Raw genomic sequence first — 18,830 nt, 5'->3', positions numbered from 1 at the left:
AAGCCTGGGAATCCCAGGGGCTAAGAAACCCAAAACCAGACAATCTCTCTCTTTCTTTCTCTCTTTTTTCTTTTTTAAGATCTATTTTTTTCCTACCTAGCTGGAAGATTTTATTCAGATAGGTGGAAAAAGGTAAGGCACTTTTCTCCTACTTAGGTTGGATGATATTTTTGGTGTGTGTGACATTTGGGAGAGTGGTGTTATTGGGGAATAGGGGTCAGGAGGTGAATGCCTCAGTATATTTAATGAAATGGTAAAAGGGATCGGAATTGTGAGCACTGGGGGAAGAAGTGATTAGGTGCCATTACAGGTACAGGAAGCTTTTGTACCAGAAATATATTTTTAAGGCATATTTCATACAAAGGTGATACAGCTATTACTGAGGCTATGCCTGTCTATTTGTATGCTTCATTAATCTGTATGCATATTTTTATAGATATTTTCACATTTCACGTTTATTTGATATACTACTATGAGGGAGTCTATAGGTCATTAGCACTCCCCCTGCTGGATACTTCCTCACAATACCAGAGCCAACTTAATATAGGTAGCTCCACCTTATGGGAGGAGTGACACAGGAAGGAAGAGTCAGGGAGACAGGAACCAGGAAGTATAAAAAGGCCAAGTCAGAACTAGCTAGAGAGGCACAGGGAAGAAGAAGGAAGAGGTGATTCCTGTATATGCTTTGACTATAAACCTGAGAGACTCTGCTTGGCTGAGGTAAGCCATCCTTTTTCTTTGTTAAATTACCTATGGGGCTCATAATATAAATGGAAATACATTTAAAAACTGGTCTAAATCGGCATTTAGACGATCAGTAAGATAAGTCGTCCAAGTGCTGATAATTGAACTGGGTTTTAGACATATCTAAAGATGACTTAGGCCTTTTCAGTGCTGCTTTATGCCCAGAGCTAAAAGGGGTATTTTAAGAGGAGTGGCAAAGGTGGGATTTCGGTGGGATGTGGGCTGAGCTAGACTTAGTCATACTGTAAGTATAACCAAAAGTTTAACAAGACTGCCTAGTCAGAAATTGTACATTGTAACCTAGGCCATTAAAACCAGGTTTAAGTGCCAAGAAGTTATCTAAAGTGACCAGATAACCACTATAGACACAAAGTACAGACCTCCACACCCTCCCCCACTGATCACTGACCCCCCCCCCCGCCATTAAAAAATGGAATAAAAACTTTACATATCTACTTCCAGAACATCAGCACCTGGCATAGGAAAGCTTAGTAGAGCAGCACAGAGGTGGTTTAAGTAGTCTGGGGCTATTGAGGTTGTAGACACATGGGTATAGTAGGTTTTAGAGGCTCATCATGACCTATAAGGGAGTTGTGGTGAGATGTTTATGTGGCACCCTTTTTGTGAAGCTTGCAGCAGTGTCCTGTAAGGTACCCCACTACTCTGTTGCCATGTCTGGGTGTCCAGTCCATCACTTTTCTGGCCCCTCCCATGTGCAAAAGGTCTTGTTTTAGGTGTTTTTGACTTGGACACATTTTTGGATGAGAATGGAGTATAAAGATAGATGACTTAGCGGTCTGGTTGACTGAACGGCTGGATGTACGGTATACTTAGATTTTTGAAAAAGAAAAATATTTTGGATGTATTTTTCGGGAATGGACTTTTGACACTGCCAATTTTGGGCAGCTAGCGACTTAGACCCAAAACAGACTTAGATGTTTCTTTTGATTATGCCCCTCCAAGATTCTAATTCTGAGGTGTGGATGGGGCCAGACCCTATTGCCTGACTGAGGAAAACTGTTGAAAGACTGTTTTGAGCAGGACAATCAGAAACCCTATGAAATACCAAGATATTTGCTATTTGAACTGACTGTTACTTATATGCCTGGCCCTGTGAAGTAACAGGGTACATGATTTCACTTTTTGAGTAAATAAAGAAGTTTTATTTTACCTTCTCTGCTTGTTCATGGCTGTTTGTGTACTGGTCCAGATCCTACCCCGCTTGTACTGATACAAGTACAAATCAAGATAATATCTAAGGGCCCCTTTTACAAAGCCATGTAGCAATGTTGCCATTCAATTTGGGCTTTGGTGCATTTACCACAGCAGCATCGCTACTGTGGCTTTGTAAAAGGGGTCCTAAGCTATTTACAGTAATAGAAGTATAAAAGTTTGAACAAGAGAAATATAAGATGAGGTTTAATTAAAATCAAAATATTCTAATAGGCAAAGCTACTAGGTAAAATTATAGACATGAAAAGGAGAAGGTAAATAAACTAATACCATCCAGGAAATACCAGCAACATGGTCACAGAACTAGAGTTTACTTGACACAGAGGAGATATGTGATACCATGTGTGAAGATGGTCCACATGGCCAGATAAGTCACACACACTCAACAAGTTCCAGTGAAATAAATGATATTTTAGTAAAGGTGTAAGGGAACGATCCTGTTCAACTCACAGTTGGGGAGAAAGTAATATTCAAGCTATTTTTGTAAGCACAACAGGGCCTGCTATTGAGAATGCATAAAGTTGCCTGGCTAAGTCTAAGTCCTAGAGGCCAAATATAGGCCTGATTTTTAGGTGGGTCTATCTAACTGCTAGCCTTAGCCAGTCAGTCACTAAATATTGGTAGTGATCATTTATGTCACCAGTCAATCTGGGGAAATGGGATATTCCGTGGGAGATGGCCAGCCAGGAACCATTCCTGACCAGCCAAATAGCACTAAATATTAGTAGTGATCATTTATGTCACCATTCAATCTGGGGAAATGGGATATTCCGTGAGAGATGGCCAGCCAGGAGCCATTCCTGACCAGCCAAATAGCACTAAATATTAGTAGTGATCATTTATGTCACCAGTCAATCTGGGGAAATGGGATATTCTGTGGGAGATGGTCAGCCAGGAGCCATTCCTGACCAGCCAAATAGCACTGAATATTGGTTGGACCAATTTTTAGGTAGCCTGCTCCTGCAGGCTACAGCATACATGAAAGTCTCTTGGCTCAGCAGTAGTTCTTAAGGGTCTCTGGCCTGATCTCTGGATTCAAGGTTATCAGCACAGTTTCTAGCAGATACACCAGGCTGGCCTGCAGCCAGGGAGGTCAAACACAAACTCTCAAAGTTCCAAGATGAACTTGGCCTACCTGAATGTAGTGGTTGTAGTTTCTCAGATTTGGGATAATGGTGTTTATAGTGCAACCCTCTGGGCTTCCCTAACCTAGCTCTGGCCCAGCCTTAAATACTTCCTGGATCATGCCCTTCCTAGCTCCACCTCTCCCATGTCACTTCTTCCTTAGGCAGAACTAGGGTTTTAAAGTAGCCCTTATGCTATATGTGTTCCTAAGGGGAAGTGGCAGTATCTTATAGACTCCCTCACAGGGTGGTAGAGGAAATGTCCATATTAAACTTAGGTTATAACTGTTCAGGTAAGGAAGGAAGTGATTGAACAAATTAAAATGTCCTTTTGAACTTATTTAAGGAGAATTTAGATGAATATTAAGGGGCAGACTGTTCCAAAGGGAAAATACAATAATACTAAAACATGAACCTCTAATATAATCATGATAGATATGCAAAAGAAAAGGAACAGTAAGAGAACTATGCTGTGAAAAACACAGTGGTCCTGTAGAAGTATAAGATATAAGCGCACTGTAAATAAAAGGGTGCAAACTGGAGTAATAGACTTGATGAGCAACAGTTAAGTCATTTGAACGGAAATCAGGAGCTGGTGCATCTCAATTAGAAGAGATCTAACCGCTATCAAATTTCTTATCTCTTACAAGTACTTTCACTGAAATGTTCTGTATAAGTTTAAGTCTTTTAATATGAGAGAGTTTCAATCGCTGATTCAAGGAATTGCAATAGTTCAGAATGGGAAATAACAAGAAAGTGAATGGGAAGACATAACATTTCACGTATAAGAACAAGCAAACACAATGAGAGAGGTATACATTAAAGGGCCTCTTCTATCAAACTGCGCTAGCAGTTTGTAGCGTGGTGAGCCACACTGAATGGCTTGCGCTGCTCCCGACGCTCATAGAGTTCCTATCAGCATCGAGAGCAGCGCAGCTCTCTGCGCTAAAAACTGCTAGTACTTGTAAGAGGCCCTAAATGTCACATATATCTAGAGCAGTAGAGCTCATCCTTTTTTTTTTTTTTTTTATATCATGACATATCTGCCAGACAATGCCCTTATGTGGGACACAGTGCACACAACAATCCAAGACTTAACTGAAAGAAGGCTTAAATAATACTTTTGCAACCCACAACATTATCACTGTTTCATGTGGGTAAAAGGGCTTTTATAAAATTATCTTATGTTTAAAAGTTTCTCTTGCACAATTAGCTATATTCTTGTACACAATCTTATGGTACACGTGTTCATAAGAAGAATTTGGGCAGAATCATAGCTTATATCAGTTATTCCCAAACCTGGTGCTGGGAGCACCAAAACCGGTTAGATTTTCAGGATATCCAAAATGAATATCCATGAGAGAGATTTATGTGCACTGCCTCCACTGAATGCATATCTCTCTCTCACAAATATTCATTGTGGATATCTTGAAAACTTGACTGGCTGGGCACATCCAGGATCAGGTTTGGGAATCACAACATATGTGCAAATTGTATGAGCTGTTTATTCCAATCCCCTGTTGTATGCCATGTCCATGTCATCAATATAGGTACAATTTCTATAAGATTTGTGCTATTTGGCTTTAAATGTGTAAATACCTTCTTCATCTCCAAATCTAAGTAAACTGTTGTAAACTTGCCCTTGTATTGTTACAAATGGAAAAGAGAGAGTACTGAGAACAGTCAGAACAGAATATTACAAAACAAGACTGTATTCTAAGTAAAATTAAAAATAAAGGCAATGTGAACCCCTACCTATGAATGAGAAGAATGAAATTCTCACTCATAGGCCATGGTTTAAACCTCCTGAATTTAGTGCTTGCAGTCTTCTCAATTGTTTTGTGCGAAAGAGACTCTTTCAGAAGTTTATAGCATGAATTTGTTTAGACAACATAACCCAGCGGTGTCAAAGTCCCTCCTCGAGGGCCGCAATCCAATCGGATTTTCAGGATTTCCCCAATGAATATGCATTGAGATCTATTTGCATGCACTGCTTTCATTGTATGCAATAGATCTCATGCATATTCATTGGGGAAATCCTGAAAACCCGACTGAATTGCGGCCCTCGAGGAGGGACTTTGACACCCCTGACAAAACCAAAGAACAATCAGGTCTCTAGCGTGTGGTCAGGGTCTTCAAGGGATTTATCCCACCCCATAAAGGCCCCAAAGACACTGCTCTGAATTTTATTGGTTGAGCAAACAACAAGAAGATGCTGCTCAACCAATCAAATTCAGATCAGTACTGCCAGGGCCTTATGGAGGGTTTGGAGAATCCCCGGTCCAAGAGCCCTGCTATTTTATTTTTATTTTTTGTTTATGATTTATTAAAACTTGTTATACTGCCTGTTCTTATGACAGGTCCAAGTGGTTTACAATTGAAAATACATAAAAAGAAAGGAACTCCATATTAGAGAGGACAGACGCAGCATACACTCCCTCATTCATACCTACAAATTACAACAATTAAGTAAAAATGATTGTATCAATTCTGTGTCATAGTGACCCTAACCCCCTGTTTTACTAAGGAGCGCTATGATTTTTAGCGTGCATTTAGCACATGCTAAATATATGCATGCATTAACTGCTAACGCATCCACAGACTAACATGCATGCATTAGCGTTTAGCGCATGTTAATATTTAGCATGCACTGAGTTTACTTGTTGTTTGATGCAGTTTGACTGGTTGAGTAGGGCTGCCTACTCAACAAATTAAACTGCAAACAAAAAGTAAACAAAAATAAAAAAGCAGGACTGTAGAGCTAGGGATTCACTGAATCCCCTGAAAGCCCTCACTGCATGCCACTGGGCACCCAAGAAAATTGGGAGTACTTTGATCTTTTTCTGCCACATTATCTTGGCCTGTCGTTACATAGTGGAATATTTTCTGACATGTCGTCTTGTTCTCTGATTGCATATGAGAATATTTTGGGGCTCCTTTTACGAAAGTGCGCTGGCGTTTTTAGCACATGCACCGCATTAGCGCGCGCTATAGCGTGCGCTAGCTGAAAAACTACTGCCTGCTCAAGAGGAGGCGGTAGTGGCTCGCGCTGCATTTTAGCACGCGCTATTCCGCACGTTAAGGCCCTAACGCGCTTTCGTAAAAGGAGCTCTTGGTCTTTTTCTGTCACATTTTCTATAGTTAAAGGTCTTGGTATGTGATGATTTTCATTGTTTCCATAAGTAGTAAACAATAGTCGTGTTTGTGTTGTACAGTTCTACTAGAAATTGTGTTTTTTGTGGCTTTCTTTTACCCATCCTATTTATCTTGCACCAGTGGGAATGAAAATGTTTTCTCTTTTTCCAGAATGTCTATTTTTCTTGCACTGAGCAGTTTATCAGTGGGCATGGAAATGACCCTGCAATCACAGCTTGTTCAATCTCTTCAATAAGTGTTGGTTATCACAGTATTTTTCTGGTACAGTGACATTAGAGTCCACAAGGTTTCCAGGGGACATCATTCCATACAATAACTAAATTATTTTTTTATCCTATGTTTACAATTATGCTATTTGAATAGAAAGGGAAGGGAATTATATACATTCAATTGTATATTAAGAGATGTATATGACATCCAAATTCGATGTTGGATATCTAAAAAAAAAAATCCAGTATCAAACATGGCCATTTTTGAACCACAAAAAAATCTGTTTTCTTGGTTTAAAAATTACCTTATTTTAGATGTTTTGTGCTCAGTGCGTCTTTTTTTAAGGACACCCCCTCTGCACCCCCCCCCCCAACAAAAATAAAAGTCCAAAAGAAAAATTTTAAAAAAAGCCACTGGGACATCTGGGAGCCAGCAGTCTTACTAGACTGGCCACACAGAGTTTCCTAGAGAGCAGCGGGACAGCCTAGGGGGCACTGCAGTAAATTACACAAAAAGGTTCCAGGTACACATCACATTATAACTCGCTTATACTGTATGGTGAACCTTTCAGGAATAGCAAAAAATTTACTGTTCTCAACTGTACACCCAAACAATAGCCCTTCTGCCTGCATGTGTCACCTATATGTAGGTTCAGTAGATATTTTGTAGTTTTTGGGACACTCCCACCTTCCACCACAAGGTGTATAAGTTAGAATGGGATAAGTTAGAAGGTGTATAAGTTAGAATGTAGGCCTTCTCTACAGTCCACTGCATGACCAACTACTTCATGGACCTGCTTGCTGCTCTAAGAGGAATGCCCATTCAATGGCAATATTCAATGGCAACAACTGTCCTAGAGCCTGATATGTACTGTCATTTTCATCTCTTATGGGGTAGAAGGCGATCAATGACTACTGGAAGATTAAGGGGGTCATGCCTTTATCCCTTCAATGGTTATCTGTTCAGTTTGGGTACCTTTTGGGCATTTAGTAGTTATTGAAACAGATCTAGCCTCAAACATCCTATTTTTTTGACCCTGGACATTTTAAAAATGTTCCATTATCACAGAAAAACATCCAAATCAAAAAACCACACTGGTCCCCTCCAAGACATGCCCCTTTGAGATTTAGACATACTGGGCCATATTCTGTAACTAGCGCTGGCAGGCCCACCTCTTCACAATGGTGGACCTTCCCCTCCCAGTGCATCCTGGGATGCACAGGGGAGGGGCTTAAGACCCTGATTACCCCAAGCACCTAAGGCCCTTTCCATAGGAAAGGCCTTAGGCACCTGGGCCAATCATGGCCTTAGATTCCCTTCATGTTGCATCCTGGGATACATTGGGAGGAGCCAATGGGGTCCTGAGCCCCTCCCAGTGTATCCCAGGATATATGGGAAGGGGGTCTAAGGCCCTGATTGACCTGAGTGCCTAAGGCTCCTCCTATAGGAGGTACATCCCAGATGTATCGAGAAGAGAAAGGCATGCCATTGTAAAGAGGCAGGCCTGCCAGCCAGAGGGTATAGGCATCCCTCTGCCTGGTCTTACTATAAAAGTGCAGGGGGTTTGGAATGGGGGATTAAGGCTTTGGGGTGACGGGGTAGGGATGTGGGTTCAAAGGTATCAGCAGTTGGGGCAGGTCATGAGTTAGGGGGACCTGCAGGTAGGAGGGAGTGGGCCTCCCTCCTACCTATTGCAGTTGGAGGGTATTTCAGGGGTTCTGGCAGGAGGGAGTGGGCATCTATAACCTTAAAAAGACCTTCTTAAATAGTACAAAATAAAACTGTAGAAATACAAAACTGCATACAAAGCTGCATGTGAAGGGACGAACGAAAGGGCAGGTGTCACTTTTATTAAGGGCTTGTGATGTCAAACTTATCCCAGTCAGGTGCACTGAAATCACCCTCAACAGTTCCCAGGTAGCTTGCCTGAAAATAGATAACACACAGTTCAGGAGGGTAACAGCCAGGTGGAATAGCGGCAGTTCAAAATGAAAGTATGTTAATATTATGGGGCCGATAGACTGTGGGAGTTAGTTTGACTGACTCCCAAAGTCAGCAGCAAACCTGGAAATTCAATGCCAGACCTATTTGGTAACTGACACTGAATTTCCAGTTGAGTTTTATCCATTTTTGAACATAGACGGTTAAGCTGATATTCATCGGCTGACCAACTAAGTCACAGCAGCTAAAGACAGACCAGCTATTTATGTGGATATGTCTTGCTGCTAAACTTAGTCAGTCAGCCAATACATATATTTATTTATTTAATAAATTTATATACTGCCCTAAGTCTAGGCGGTTTCCAGTATTTCCTCTAACCGGTTATGTCATGCAATATAGTTGGTGACCAGCCTAGTAGGTAATTGTCTCCTGCTGAATATTCCTGAATAGGCTTAGCACTTTTTAACCAACCAGGAGCCATGCATGGCCAGTTAAATAGCATTGAATATCGTGAAGCATGAAAATGACTCTGCGTACATATTTATGCTTGCTGTTCAGTACACTCAAGTTTCGGGGTTAGTTTAAGTGCAGACACTTGGATTTTCAAATGTATTTTTGTAAGTCGAAACTCTCCCAAACTCCATCACTGGGTATACTTCCTCTCAGCTCAGGAGACCTGGGCATGAAAAGGCAGTACTCATATGCTTACCAGCATACTAGGTGATCCGTTTTATAAAAGCCCATTTTCAAGAAAAGCAATGTCTGAATCAAAATTACCTTCATTATACAGTGCATTTTAGGTTTCTTATCCTTAATTTGATCTGATACTATAGTAGAAGCATGTCTAGTGTGTTTCTTCTACCCAATCCCAGATGCTGCTGATATTGTAATAGTTGCCCTGTACTGTACAGTATGTTCTAAAGTAGGGCAATTCTAGAAGCTGGTGCCTAGAGGACCATACCATTAATATGCATTAGGAACTATTTTTTGTATACTACCAATGATTGTCCTGGATTGGGAGCATGGAATATTGCTTCTATTTGGGTTTCTGTAAGGTAGTTGTGGCACTGATTGGCCACTGTTGAAAACAGGATACTAGCCAGGATGGACCACTGGTATGAATTATGAAACCAGTAAAACCATTAAGGCAGTATATGCATATGTAAGTGAGCTGGTATCTCTTTTGTACATATTCTTTTGGTGACAGAGATATATGTATTCAGCAAAAGACTACATTCCGTGAGCCCTTTGAAAAACACACTGTACATTTTGAATGTCCCAACTGGCATCCATTTTCCAACCTAGATGGCCTATAGAAAATTGAGCTTCACCTGCGGTAGTTTAGACAGCTCCTGGCACTTGCATTCATTTATTTACTGCACTTATTAAATAGACCAATCTCTGCTCAGAACATAAAAAGGTTGTTTCTTTACTCCAGTATGATAAATTTCTTTAACTGTGTTTTTCCGTGTATATTTTCTAGCCTCAAATTTAATTACCTAGAGGTTGTTTGGTTTCATGCTGGTAATGTTCAGAGCAATTTAGTTAAAAATTTAATGCCAGGAAAAACAATATCAGCTGTATCACTATTCTTGGAAGGCAAAGGTAATTTTAATGTATTATACTGCCAGCAGCAGAATGAGCACAAATGGGAGGTCATGATTATTAACTCTCAGAACATGCTAGAATGCTATCCATCAATCAAATGATTTTGCCATGCTCCAAGTTCTAATGCAAGAAAATTAGAATGAAATTTTTATTTGCCATGAAAACCAGATCCTGACATGCAGTATAGGTTCAATTCAAACAAACTGTTTTATGTTCAGAGCTGTGTACATCTAGTGACACTATAGAAATGCTAAGTACTATAAGAATAATAAGTACTGTAGCAATAATATTCAAAACGCTTTATAGCAAAAACATTGTTTCTCCAGTCTGGCAAATAAAATTAATTACATTTCTAGATTTATCGCTAGACCCTGCATGCCTAGTGATAAATCTACAAGCTGTATGCACATGAGTTAATAAATTATCATAAATTATCATAATACAGATGACCCTCTAGCCATTTTCAGGGCACTTCTATAAACTGGTACATTGGTTTAAGCTCCCCAATGCAGTTCACTTAATGCCAATCCTATAAAGATATCTTGGTGCCAAGGCTTCTTTATAGAATACTAGTATAAGTTGGCATTGTTGCATCTATGTTTAGGCGTGTCCTCTTACTCCATCTCAATGGCAAGTTTAAGTTGATACACCTAGGTGCACCAAGTAGCATGCATAATTTATTATATTCTATAAACTATGTATATAATTGGAAGACACACCTATTGGCCACCCATTCTCTGCCCTGGTGTTTGCCCAACTTGCAGTTACGTACTATCCCTTGGATACTATAAATGTACAAAAGAGACACCAGCTCACTTCCATATGCATATACTGCCTTACTGGTTTTACTGGTGTCATAATTAAGGGGTCCTTTTATTAAGGTGCACTAACCGATTTAGCATGCACTAAAGATTAGAGTGCACTATATGCTAAGGCATCCATTATATTCTATGGGTGCCTTAGAATTGCGCTAAATCGGTTAGCGCGCCTTAATAAAAGGACCACTAAGTGATGCATAGTGATGCAGTATTTGAACATATATGTCTTTCCACTTACATATGCAATATAATAAATGTTGGTAGATAAAGACCTGCTCAGTCATCCCAGTCTGCCCCAAAAGTTGGCCAGAGTTGAATCAGGTTCCACTTCTTCATGATTAAATGCTGGTATACGTAGAGGGATATTTTCAGTATGTCATTTAAGTCTGATTTTAGATGTTTTGCAAAATGTCCAAAAATAAAGTAGAGAGAGGCCATTTTCAAACCAGAAAAATATTTCTTTTTGATTTGTAAATAGAGATTTCTTTGATGTTTGTCCTCAGTGCTTCTATTTTTTTTTTTGGGGGGAACATTTTTGAAAAGAATCCAAATGAAAAATGCACAAAAAACAGGCATTGGGATGTAGGAAGGGCCATTATTTTTTTGGTAGATAGGCCACATAGCCATCCCAGCAAAGCAGTGGGGTACCTTAGGGGGAATTGAAGTGAACTCAGCATAAAGGTCCTGATTCTATAAAGGAGCTTTTGTTTAGGCAGGAGTTCCTATCATTTTTACTGACATTCTGCCATCTAGGTATATATTGATAATGTTACAATGATGTTAATGACCTGGGGATGGTTTCCAGGAATTGTTTCCTTATTAACGCAGCCAGTACTGCTTGTATGTTATGTACATGAGGTGCTAGCCATAGCCTCTGGCCTAGGGCCTCTCACCTAGTCTCATTCTCACTGTTCTGAATTAGGAGCAATAATGCTCAGGAGATAACCCAATTTAATCAGTGTCTTAATACTTTTATAATCCATTTTAGTTTGGGACTCAGAGTTCAGTAGGTTTCTAGAGCTTGACCCAACAAGCATAGTATTAATTTCAGAGCCCATTGGTCCACCTGCCAGTGAGATGCTACAGCTACTCTCTCACAAATGAGTGAGAAATCTTCTAAATCATCTTCTGGTGCTATCTTATAGAGTCTAATTGGCTCCATTGCTGGTGCACCTACCATGCTGCCAACAGGTATTATCAGTTATTGTGCTAGCTTGTTGATGCCGTGTACTTGTTCACCTAGTAGATGGAGTAGTTCCACATGTCTTTCTTGCTGTGCTTTTTCATCAGTCCACCATAAGTCCATCTGGGCTATTATAGATTCTTTGGTCATCTCTTCTATGTGTCTCTTCTCAGCCTCCCACCAGGCTGCAAACTTGGCTGGCTCCATCTAGAAAGAAAGCAAATGGAGAAACAAAACCAAGTGTGGCTCTTTAAAGACCTTTCCCCTTTCATTCTCAGTCAGGAATGCCCCTTACTCTTCTAGATTCTCACCAGTAGCTCTAGGTACCCTTACCTGAAGTACTGATGTTTAGAATCAGCTTCCACTCTAGACACTCCATGCCCCATAGACTGCCTCTGTCTCCACACTTTCCAGTTACTCCATCTGGTTCTGGACACTGATCACCATACTTGTTCATCCTCTTTCTGTACACCAGCCACACCTTTCCAACATAATACAGTCGCTGTGAACTTCCTTTAAACTCAAGCAGGATATACTTTCAAAAGTTCAAACTGGAAATCCAGCCTCTGTTTAAGTAGTAAATATTTCACTACAATCTCCAAGCAGTGTCTTTATCTGAAGACACTTCAGTTATCTACAGTGAAGAAAAAAACTTCATTAGGGTAAAAATTTAAGCAAAAACTCTTTCCTATCCCTGTCCCTGTCCCTTTCCCTGTCCCTGCCACTGCCACTGCCACCAGTCCAAAAATTTACCAAGATGTCTGCTGAGACTTCCTGTGTTAGTCTTGTAAGACTTTGCCAGGTCAATTAAGCTTATATAAAAATGTTAAGCAATTTAGATGACTGCTCAAGACACATTTGTTTGTGAAGGAGTTTTGTTGCTGAGCTCAATATAAAAGAAGAAAGGGTACTATGTACTAATATGTGTAGTTATTGTTTTCTTTGTGAATGAATTGTGGGTATAGCTATAACCCGCCTAGGTGTTTAAAAAATAAGGGGGCTCATAATAAAAAAAACCCAAATGTCTAAAAAGCGGCCTAAATCGGTACTTGGACGATCAAAAAGCCTGATCGTCGAAGTACCCATAATCAAAGCTGGTTTTAGACGTATCTAAAACTAGCTTAGGCCTTTCCCCTGCCTCTAAACGCACAGAGAGAAACGAGGCATTTTTAGAGGTGGGGAAAGGGCGGGAGGTGGATGAGAGGTGGGCAGACCTAGGCGTACAACAGGTATAACCAAAGATTTTGACAGGTTGCCTAGTTGGCACTTATACATTTTGACTTATACCAAGTCAAAACAGGTATAAGTGCCGAAAAAGGGGCCGCTGAGCTGATCGCTGCAGCTCAGTGGCCCCAGCAATCTGCCTATCGCTGCAGGAGAGATGTCTCATCTCTCCTGCCACGATGATGATCGCCTACCACCCTAGCACTTAGGGGTGAGCATCGGGGCAGGGCATCTCCCCTGCCGGCGATGCTTACCCCAAAGTGCCGCGGTTTGGAGGGGGGTGGGCGATCATCATCATGGCAGGAGAAATGAGCCATCTCTCCTGCAGCGATGAGTCCTCCCCCTACAACAATCAGGCAAGAGGGAGCCCAAGCTCTCCTGCCCGGCGGCACCCTTACCCCCCACCGGCTGATTCCGATGGGGCCAGGAGGGAGCCCAAGCCCCCTCCCCCCCTGCTGTTTCCGATGGGGCCAGGAGAGAGGGGAGATCCTCAACCTCGCTCCTCTCAACAATTCCAATGGGGCCAGGAGGAAGCCCAAGCCCTCCTGGCCCAGTGACACCCCCTACCCCCCACCCCCCACTAAAATACAACCCCCCACCGACCCCCCCCAACCCCCCTACCTTTAAATTGTTGGTCGTACGGACGGGTGCCAAGCCCGTCCCTCTGAAAGGCCAGCCATCCTTTGAATGGCTGGCCTTAGGGCCTGATTGGCCCAGGCGGCTCAAATCCCACCCACAGGCGGGGGTCTGTGGGCGGGGCCTTAGGCATATGGGCTGTGTTGGGCCGGGCCAGGAGGGCTTGGGCTTCCTCCTGGCCCCACCGAAATCGTCCGATGGGAGGGTGAGGGTGCCGCCGAGCAGGAGGGCTTGGGCTACCTCCTGCCCTGATCGTGTCGGGGGTGGGGGGTGGGTGGGATTCTGTAACCGGTGTTATTTTTGACAGACACTGGTTACAGAATCCAGCTTTTAGGCTAAGGACTGGCTCCTCCTTTGCCTAAAAGCTCTTGTTTTGGGCGTTTGGGAGTTAGGCTTTTTTTAGGTTGATTATATGGTGTTAGTGTAGACGTAGTGGTGGTCTAGGCGTTTAAACAGCTGAACGTAGAGGCAGGCCATTATTAAAAAAAACCTCCTTTTGGATGTTTTTTTTTTTGATAATGGACATTTTCCCTGCTTCTACTTTCAATGTTTAAGGCCTTAGGCCAAAAGGGGACTTAGATGTTTTTTTTTTATTATGACCCTCTATCTGTCCTAACTAAATAAATTTTTAACCTGGAACGTCTTTCATCATTTCCATTTAAAATGAGTGTACTTTAATTACAATATTGCAATTGCTGCTCCATGGTTATAAATATAAGTTTGCAATCAACATTTTACTTTTCACATCCTTAAATCTATTTATTTTATTGAAAAAGTTAAAAAAAAAAACCCAAACATCAATACTATAAGAACTATAGGATATAACTAAATGGATGAAAACAATTAGCTCTAAGATAAGAAGATTTATCTTTTAACAGTTCCCAGCTTCTCATTTTACTGAGTTTTGCCATTTTCCTTCAATTATTTAAAACATAATTTGTCATTTCCTGTAGATTACTGCTACAGATAATTGGCCCTTCCATACCAACTCAAGTTGCAAAAAATATCAGTCTGAAAGCAATTAGTTTAAGAATAGAATTTAAACCAGAGTACATAGAAAATGGATGGTATATATCAGACACCTGGTAATAAGCATAAATGTGCTTGAAATAGCACAAGCTTGAAATGTGTGAGCAGCTTTGCTAATGGAACCTACACTTTACTTTAAGTACAGTTCTGAACATGCATATTGTAGCTTTCATGTCTTTAATACTATAGAAAGGAACAGATATTCTAATGCAGCAGGCTTTCAAAATTGTTATGAGATATAATACTCCCCTGTTTCGCTCTATTTATGTATTTAATCATTTGCTATTTGTGATATTATGGGAATTATAATCAAAACAAACAAACAAAACACAAAAAAAAACATCCAATAAAAGACATAAGTGGTAGATGTACTGTATATATGTGTTTTCCACAGAAAAATATCTAGAACCTGTGAATCAAACCAAGTCCAATATTGGTTGAAAACCATACATTCCAAGAAGGGACATTTTGAGGACAGTGCATGGGCATCACATTGGTGGACTCACGAGGGGGTGCTGAAAAGTTCTCAGCCCAGCCAAGAAGAGAATGACACGGATATGGTTCAATCAATGATCTGAAACAGTGTCAAAACATAGAATTTTGTTTCTAAAATTGGCACGTTATCAAAATACAGCTATGGTGACAAAATAATGCTCAGAACTGAGGAAGCTGGTTGGTTAGACTGAGAACTTTTCAGCATCCCCTTGTATGTAATCAATGAGTTTTTAGTGATAATGGATAGCAAATCAACTTCCTGGAGGTGGAAAGAAAAACACCAGGAATTAGATCTGCTTTAAACGTGTCTAGGACAAGTGCCACCCTGAATTTGGACCCATTTGTGAATTTGCTAAGCTGGAGAGGTAAAAATGATCATTTCTAAGAAATAGTAAGTTAAGTTATATATTTATATACCACTTATAATCTAAGTGGTTTACATTCAGGTACTCAGTCAAACATTTTCCCCTGTCTGTCCTGGTGAGCTCACAATCTATCTAATGTACCTGGGGCAAATGGGGGGATTAAGTGACTTGCCCAGAGTCACAAGGAGCAGTGTGGGATTTGAACCCACAACCTCACGGTGCTGAGGCTATAGCTTTAACCACTGTGCCAAGTTTCAAGTGCTTTGTTACCTTTGTTTGTTTGCCCTAGTCTGAATATTTTCACCCTCAGTTCCTGTTTTGCTTCCTCTGTGTCTCACCTGAAGTTTATATTAAATCCACTGACCTTAACACTTTTAACACTTTATTTTTATTTCTAGCCCGTCCTCCCGGAAGCTCAGAACAGTTTACAAAGAAAACATTCACTGTAAAATTAAACAATACCACAGTTCTCATCCTGTGAATCTAAACAAAAGTTTTTCTTGTTCTTAACTGAGACATTATAGAAGAATTTGTTCTCAATCCGTGGAATAAAAAAAAAAAAAGAGTTAAAACATAATATAAAAGTGAGAAGATATCCAAGTGGAGGAGAATTTTAAGAAAGTCTTCCAACTAAGAATATCACAGAATGTCACAAAAGGCTATCCATCTGACATATAGAGGCAGTCCTCATGTTAAGAATGGGTTCCGTTTTGTTAAACCATTCTTAAGTTGAATTTGTATATAACTTGGATCCTAGTATTCTTCCCACCTTCTCCAGCTCCTTGAGGACCCTTTGCATCCATCCCACTGTTCCCTCTCCATTCGCTCTTCTCTGGACCCTTTGGAGTAGTACCGTGTCCTTCTTCATGTACAGTGACCAGTGCTGGACGCAGTACTCCAGGTGAGTACACCCAGTGCTTAAGTGCATAGAGTTATAATAATACTCTATAAAGGAAAGTAGATACCTTTATAGCATAGCTTCACAATTATAAAGCTACCCCCCAAGATTCTCTGAACTAATATTACCAAATACCAGGACCCAACCCCAACTCCCATTCAAATTGATTCAGTTTCATACTCTGCCACTTCTCTCTGTAAAAAAAAATAAAAAAAGATATACTTGATGCAGCTTTTACTGGGTCACCCAGAGAAACCCAGTTATTCAGGACTGTTTTTAAAAAAATTAATATTCTAATCAAATAACTCCTTAGCTGTATCCCCCACATTTTTTAAATTCAGCCCTAATTCTCTATGTAGACTCGACACTGACAATGTTTCAGCAATTCTGCCTTCGTCAAAGAGTCTAATAAATCATAAAAATACAGAAATAAAATCAAATAAATGCACATAAATAAACATATTTAAAACATAATTGCAAATCTAAAACTAAAAACAGATCAATTATGCTAAAAACAAAAAGACCATGAGATATCTAAATAAACTTATGCATACATCAAGGGCTCTTTTATAAAGCCGCGCTAGTGGCTGCTGTGCGGTAACGGCCCCGAAGCCCACAGAGATTTAACGGGCTTTGGGGCTGTTGCCGCACAGCAGCCATGGCTTTGTAAAACAGACTGCAAGTAACATCACAGTGTTAAACATGAGTAAATAGGCCCTAGGCCCATCCAGTTCCACCCATCCCCACTCTGCCAGTGTCGAGTCTACAAGCCCACATTGTGCTGCTAACCAATAAAGTGCATTTGGGACTGTCCGCTGTTGAATGATCCACATCTTCTCTTCATGACTTTTCTATTTGGATTGCTTTCTTCATCGTAGAGGTCTATTTGGGCTCTTTCTCCAGTGCTATCCAAACAGTAATACATTTAGGCCCTGATTCTATAAATTGCACCTAACTTATAGAAGCTATTCAACATGATTTTCAATCATCTTCTAGGCACCATTTATAGAATCAAACCTAGCAGCACTTAATTGATCTTTGTTATCACTAGGCGTTGAAAATTTAAGTTTACTCCCATTTTAGGCACGGTTTTCTTAGCCAAAATGAGTGTGCTTAAGTCAAATCATGCTCAAAAACCACTCACAATCCCTAACCCTAACCACACCTACTTTCTGGTAGGTGCCTCAGAGTAGATGTCTACCTCAAAGTGATAAACACCTACCAAGATTGGGGCCTACCAGATAATTAATTTTTAAAAATCATTTTAATTGTTATTTTTTTTTAATTGCACTTTAAATTAATGACACCAGTTAAGCTAATTAAGAAAATTAAGGGCCCCTTTTATAAAGCTGTGCTAGAGGTTTTTAGTACAGGCCGATGTGGTAAATGCTACGATGCTCATAGAATTCCTATGAGCATTGGAGAATTTACCTCACCGGCCCATACTAAAAACCTCTAAAGCAGCTTGATAAAAGAGGGGGTAAGTTAGGCACCAAGATCAGCTAAGCATATCAATTTAGGTACTTAACTTTAGGTGTCTTTTATTGAATCAGGGTCTTATTGTACTAAAATGACCTTAATACATCCTATTTTTTTTTTTCCAGAAAATAAAGGCAACTTGTCTCTTTCAACCAAGTTATCTTTATGGATCTGCTTACCTTGGAAATGTCATCAGAAATGTCATTGATACTTCCTATATCATTTTCTAAATTTATTTATTTAAAAAGTTTCTAACCTATTTAAATCCTAAGCGGGTTATAAAATCACATACATAAGTTCCAAATTTCCAAGTTTTATTAAAATTTGATTAAACGCTTATTAAGAATTCTAGGCGTTTTGCAATGATTAAAAAACAGGGGAAAACAATCAAAGACTAACTGAATAAGACATAATATTGACATACAATAAAATGAGAGGTAAGTAGGGAGAACTACAATATTTAAAAGTAAAACAGACAGAGAAGGAAAAATGCAACGGGGGGGGGGGGGGGGAGAGGCCTGTTGTACTGTTGGAACCAAAAATTACTGAGGAAAGGGATCATTATTCAGAGGCATCTATAAAGAGGAAGCATTTTAATCCTCCTTTGAATTTGTCCAAGTTTTTCTCTGCCCTAATATTAATTGGTAGAGAATTCCAGATCATAGGAGCCGTTGCAGAGAAAGTAGA

General features: G+C 40.2%; 1 long non-coding RNA gene across 1 annotated transcript; it reads left to right on the top strand.

The window, feature by feature from the left end:
• Positions 1–648: 648 nt before the first annotated feature.
• LOC117367575 lies at positions 649–16,350 on the top strand. Its single transcript, XR_004540804.1, has 2 exons — positions 649–720; positions 16,165–16,350. It is a non-coding gene; the product is annotated as an uncharacterized LOC117367575 (long non-coding RNA).
• The last annotated feature ends 2,480 nt before the right edge of the window (positions 16,351–18,830 follow it).

Source organism: Geotrypetes seraphini, chromosome 1 (genome assembly GCF_902459505.1).
Source record: "Geotrypetes seraphini chromosome 1, aGeoSer1.1, whole genome shotgun sequence".
In the NCBI taxonomy this organism is placed as follows: domain Eukaryota; kingdom Metazoa; phylum Chordata; class Amphibia; order Gymnophiona; family Dermophiidae; genus Geotrypetes; species Geotrypetes seraphini.
The sequence above is the reverse complement of the archived record's forward strand: the minus strand, read 5'-3'. Positions and strand labels throughout refer to the sequence as shown.